Source organism: Ovis aries, chromosome 7, assembly GCF_016772045.2.
Source record: "Ovis aries strain OAR_USU_Benz2616 breed Rambouillet chromosome 7, ARS-UI_Ramb_v3.0, whole genome shotgun sequence".
NCBI classification, from domain to species: Eukaryota; Metazoa; Chordata; class Mammalia; order Artiodactyla; family Bovidae; genus Ovis; species Ovis aries.
Window position 1 is genome coordinate 86,965,453 of NC_056060.1, and position 6,151 is coordinate 86,971,603.

Genomic DNA, 6,151 nt, shown 5'->3' on the forward strand with positions numbered 1-6,151 from the left:
CAGGCTTTTGCGTGGACCTGTCACAGGGTCTCTGCACTCATCTGGCCCTCTAAATTCCCTGGAGGGCTCCGTGCGGTCTGGGGGTGCTTTTGCAGCCCACACGATTGGCCGAGGTACTGCAGGAAAGGGTATGGGCGTGGGTGTCTATGACGGGGAGGCAGGCTCAGGAATGGGTTTCGCTTCTGCAGAGGGATTTCTGCCAGAGGTATGTGTGTGCGCATCGCGGGGGCTGCTGACAGGGAGCTGTATGTGCCTGAGTGTGGATGTGACCAAATTCAGGGATATGCTGCTGTTAAATGAAGCGAGGCATTGCCATGGCAACACAGCTCTTTGCTCCCAGCCAGATGCCAAGCCCTTAAATTATATTTTTCTGTCTGAAAGCGCCTCAGTCGCCTCTGCTCTCCCAAGCAATGGGGCTGTGGGGGCAACGGATGACTCACCCCCATCTCCAACCTTTCAACAAAGCCCAAGAGGCAACAAGCAGCAGGGATGTCAAGGGGGCAACTGATGAACTTTGTCTGGGGGAGTCCTGAGAGTGTACCCTCTGGTGAAGGGCTTGGACAAAGCCATGGGCAGGTTCCCCCTTCTGTTATCTCCTGGTCTAGTGATCTGGGGTTAACCTTCTCCAGCACTTCATTCTAGAATGAAATGTGTATGATGCCTGTCGGTAGAGATGCCAATCATTTCTTCCACTAATCATTTCCTTTCCTTCCATCCATTATTTTTCCTTTGATTTCTTTAAAAAAGATATATATATATATATATATATATATATATATATATATATATAAAATTAATTAGTTAGTCAATCTCTGACTGCGCTGGCTCTTTGGCGTGCACAAGCTTTCTCTAGTTGCCGCGCTCGGGCTTCCCATGGCAGCGGTTTCTTTTGTTGCAGAGCAAGGGCTCTGGGACTCACGGGCTTAGTAGTTGTGGCCTATGGGCTTGGTTGCTCTTCAGCCTGTGGAATCCTAGCTCCTGACCAGGGGTCGAACCCGTGTCCCCTGCATTACAAGGCACTTTAACCACTGGGCCACCAGGGAAGTCCTGTAGCCTTCCTTTGATTCTGATGAGGAAAGTGTCCCTGCATCTCTGGCCACTGCTGACCAGACCGGGGAACACGAGGGACCGGAAGAATACCAAGCAGATTTTCTTCCAGCAGTTTGGATCTGGGTTAATTACCTATTTGTACCCAAAATGGAAGGCTGAAGGGGCAACTTCAGGGGCAGCTTTGTATAAAGAAAATCAGAAAAGGGTCTGCCGTCCCAGGAAGCAGACACAGGCAAGGACTAGGGAGGAAGAAGGAGGGAGGAAGTATGGGAGCTGCTGTGGTCCGGGGGACTTTCTGGCCTCTAGTTCTCAGGGAAGGCAATGGCAACCCACTCCAGTACTCGTGCCTGGAAAATCCCATGGACAGAGGAGGCTGGTAGGCTGCAGTCCATGGGGTTGCTAAGAGTCCGACATGACTGCAGCGACTTAGCAGCAGCAGCAGTTCTCAGGGAGGCTCTGCATTTCCTTCCCTCGGGTACTTTTTGTAGTTTGATAGGCTTGTGTCTTACAGCAGGATGGTTCATCATTAATGCAGGAGGAGCACTTGGATAGGGTTAGGCTGATGACACCGGAAGTGCCTTTGCTAGCCACATTCCTGCTCAGGATAAGCAGTAAATCCCTCACAAAAGGCTGCCTGGGAAATTTTTCTGCCATCATTCAATACTATTTTATTGAGCAGCTATGCACAAGCAATGGGCTTCCCAGGTGGTGCTTGGTTCATTCAGTTCAGTCGCTCAGTTGTGTACGACTCTTTGCGACCCCATGGACTGCAGCACACCAGGCCTCCCTGTCCATCACCAACTTCCAGAGCTTACTCAAACTCATATCCATTGAGTCGGTGATGCCATCCAACCATCTCATCCTCTGTTGCCGCCTTCAATCTTTCTCAGCATAAGGGTCTTTTCCAATGAGTCAGTTCTTCACATCAGGTGGCCAAAGTATTAGAGTTTCAGCTTCTGCATCAGTCCTTCCAATGAATATTCAGGACTGATTTCCTTTAGGATGGACTTGTTGGATCTCCTTGCAGTCCAAGGGACTCTCAAGAGTCTTTAGAGACTTGGGTTCGATCCCTGTGTGGGGAAGATCCCCTGGAGGAGGGCATGGCAACCCACTCCAGTATTCTTACCTGGAGAATCCCATGGGCAGAGGAGCCTAGCAGGCTACAGCCCATAGCCCACAAAGAATCAGACACAACTGAAGCGACTTGGCACGCATGCACATACAGGCAATATTCTAGATGTCAGGGAATTATCAGTGAACAACACATAGGAAAGCCTGCTCTTAGATTTTTCTTTGGAGGACCCACATAATAGAACAAAAGGTATGACAGCAGACATTGCTGAGGGTGTGAATAGAAGGAATGAATCGTACGGGATCATAAACTATTAAGGTTTGAAAAGGTCCTCAAAAGTTTCCAGATGCTTTTATTCCCATAAGACCAAAGAAACAATAGAGATAATAAAAGGTCTTTAGCCACACGGGAGGGTAGTGAAGCTGCGGCCAGCTCATTCTTCGTTAGCTATTATATCCCTTTCTGTAGGAAGCCTTTTCCTCCCAGCTCTCTGTTAGATGCCCCTCTGGCTGCACCTTTTTCTTGGCTCATCACGGCATATTTAATTACCTGTTCATGGAGGCGTTTTTCCCACTCACTGTAGACCCGAGGGCAGAAACAGTGCCCATCACATTCACAAAACACAGTGACTCATGCTGCAGAGACGCTGGATTAATAAATAACAAGGGCTGCTGCTGCCTGCCTGACAGCAGCAACGCTGATGTTTCTTCAGCTCCCGTAGGCAGTTGTCCCACCTGCGATCCCTCCAAAGGCAGGACTAGTTGGATAACAACACAGACATGGCATGGTTGTCTTCAGAGATAAGAGAAGAATCGTCCATGGCCAGAACCCAGGCAAGGTGGTTAGTTGACTGTTTTCCAGCTGTTGAGACCAGAGCCTTTGAGTTGAGCAGCTCCTAAAAATGAAGAAGCAAAGTGTGTAGGGCCTCTAACTGGTGACTCCCAGGAAGTGCTTGATTTCTTTTGATGGGAGCAGTGGGAGTAGCTGGCCAAGGGTTGGGCACATGTTCAGGCCTAATGTCACTTTGGGGATAGGACAGTTAACACCTAACAAAAAGGAACACATGCTATGCCCAGGAAAAGTATTCGTGCACGAACGCGCACCAGTGTGCCCCAAACAGCAGATTTGGTCTCTCCTCCTGTTTTCCCTCACCACAGAGCTAACAGACAATAAATTTAGGGCCCTGCAGACTTCAATTTCATCTGTCGAGTAACATCCCTAGACTATAGTAATCCTTTTCAGAGGACGACTGTGGCCCTCACCAGTTGGTTCAACCTTAAGGCTATTTACTGCCCTAGTAACCAAAGCCCACGTTGGTGTTCCCACGGTGGATGGAGAACAAGGTCTCCAGGTGCGGTGAGCCACCTGAGCTCAGGACAGACCCAAACATGATGGAGGCTGGTCCTCTTGCCTGGATGGATAGAATCATACATTCCCTAGTCAGCCCCTGGAGAGCCCAACCCAGAAATCTTTGTGGAAGTAGCTGAAACTGTGCTTTCTGCACCACTTAACAGAGTGTGTGCCTGCTAAGCTGATTCAGTCGTGTCTGACTCTTTGCAACCCTATGGGTTGTAGCCCGCGAGGTTCCTTGTTTCATGAGATTCTCCAGGCAAGAATACTGGAGTGAGTTGCTATGCCCTCCTCCAGGGGATCTATATTCCTGACCTAGGGACTGAACCCGAGTCTCTGCACTGGGAGGTAGTTTCTTTAACACTAGAACCACCTGGGAAGTCCACTTAACAGAGTACCTGTTCTTATTTATAAGAAACTTACAGAGAGTCTGGGAAAAAAAGATGAATTTCCTCCATTTTTCATATAATTACTGCATACTATTCTTTATAGGGTTTGCTACATAATTTAAAAAATTTCATGAGTAGTGCATAAATATGTTCTTATATAAAAAAAAATCAGACCACACACAAAACCTAGAGAGTAAAAAGTCCCTTCCCATCCTCCTCCTTCCATTACATTTGGATGTATCTTTTTTCTATAGACAATAGTCTTATTTAGTTTTTACACATTAGTTCGTGCCCTGTACATAGAATTCTACCGTTTTTCAATAACCAGTTGAAAGTTATTGAAAATTTCAGTAACCAAGATATCCAATATATCTTAGAGCCCTTTTCCTGTCTGTACATTCTTGCAAAGGGCTCCATAGTATTAATATTCCATAGTGTGTATGAACCATAATCCAAACAACTCTTTCCCCACTGATTAACATTTGGGTTGTTTCCAGTTTTCCACTATTGTGAACACTGGAATGAACATCTTACATGTATCATTTTGTGTCCTGGACAGGCTTTTCTATAGGGAAGATACCTAGAAGTGCTGGGTCAAAATTGAGTGAAACACTGATGATATAACGGCTTTATCAATTTATATTACAGCAATGTATGCAGCCTCATTCTCACACACCCTGTCAACTCTGGGCATCCATTCAGTCAACAGATATTGATGTACAGCGAGAAACTACTAGGTACCAGCCACTCTTCTAGAGAACTAGGGCACGTCTGCCCAGGGCACTCAGAATCTAGTGTGTGTGGGACAATAAAATTATTCCCTTGTTTCTTATAATGCAGTTTTATGTCATAAATGCTATGGAAAAGAGAGTGTGGTAAAGAAAATGAGGAACACCAGTGGGACTGAGATTTTGAATAGGGTAGTGAAGGCAGGCCTCACCCAGGTGATTTTATTGTTATTGTTCAGTCGCTCAGTTGTGTCCACCTCTTTACGACCCCATGGACTGCAGTGCATCAGGCTCCTCTGTCTTTCACCATCTCCTGGAGCTTGCTCAAACTCATGTCCATTGAGTCGGTGATGCCATCCAACCATCTCATCCTCTGTTGGCCCCTTCTCCTCCAGCCTTCAATCTTTCCCAGCATCAAGGTCTTTTCAAATGAGTCAGCTCTTTGCATCAGGTGGCCAAAGCATTGGAGCTTCAGCTTCAGCATCAGTCCTTCCAATGAATATTCAGGACTGATTTCCTTTAGGATGGACTGATATAGTCAGAAATTTGTTTTACCGATAAAACTAATTGACAGCCAACAAACTATCTTCATGAGGGCTCAAGTTTGGAGAGGATAGTTGATCAAAAGCAATGTCAATAAACATTTACTACCCAGGCTAAGAAACTAGATTTGCATTGCTTTTTCCACTGTAATCTTTGAAGCAGAGGAAACAGGTGAGGTGTCTTTCCTACTGATGTCCGCCAGCCCTTCACTCACGCTGAGATCAATAACCATTCCTCGGACTCCTTTCCACCTCATTACCAGTCTAATTTGCCTTAGTAGAATATACCTAGGGTATTAGGGTTGTTATTTTTTCCCCTGCTCTAATAAACCAACCTTCTAGATTAAGTGAAAACAGAAAAGGGCTTAAGACCAGCTTGAAAGCAAAGTGTAAGTTGCTCAGTCGTGTCCAACTCTTCACGACCCCATGGATTGTAGCCTGCCAGGTTTCTCTGTCCATGAAATTCTCCAGGCAATACTGGAGGGGGCAACCATTCCCTTCTCCAGGGGATCTTCCTGACCCAGGGATCAAACCCGGGTCTCCTGCACTGTAGGCAGATTCTTTACCGTCTACCTTAGTGAAAAATGGGCTTCCCTGAAAACTCAGTTGGTAAAGAATCCACCTGCAATGCAGTAGACGCTGGTTCGATTCCTGGGTCAGGAAGATCACCTGCAGAAGGGATGGGCTACCCACTCCAGTATTCTTGGGCTTCCCTGGTGGCTCAGCTGGTAAAGAATCTATCTGCAATGTGTGAGACCTGGATTTGATACCTAGGTTGGGAAGATCTCCTGGAGAAGGGAAAGGCTACCCACTCCAGTATTCTGGCCTGGAGAATTCCATGGACTGTATAATCCTTGGGGTCACAAAGAGTCGGACAGGACTGAGCGACTTTCACTCTTTCACTTTAGTGAAAAATTGGGAAAATCAGAACATGGCAAGCCAAGTCTTGCTGAGTCTGTCTGTTGAACTTATCTCTGTCTCACTGTGGGCCTGGGATCCTTCAGGAACAACCTGATCAAG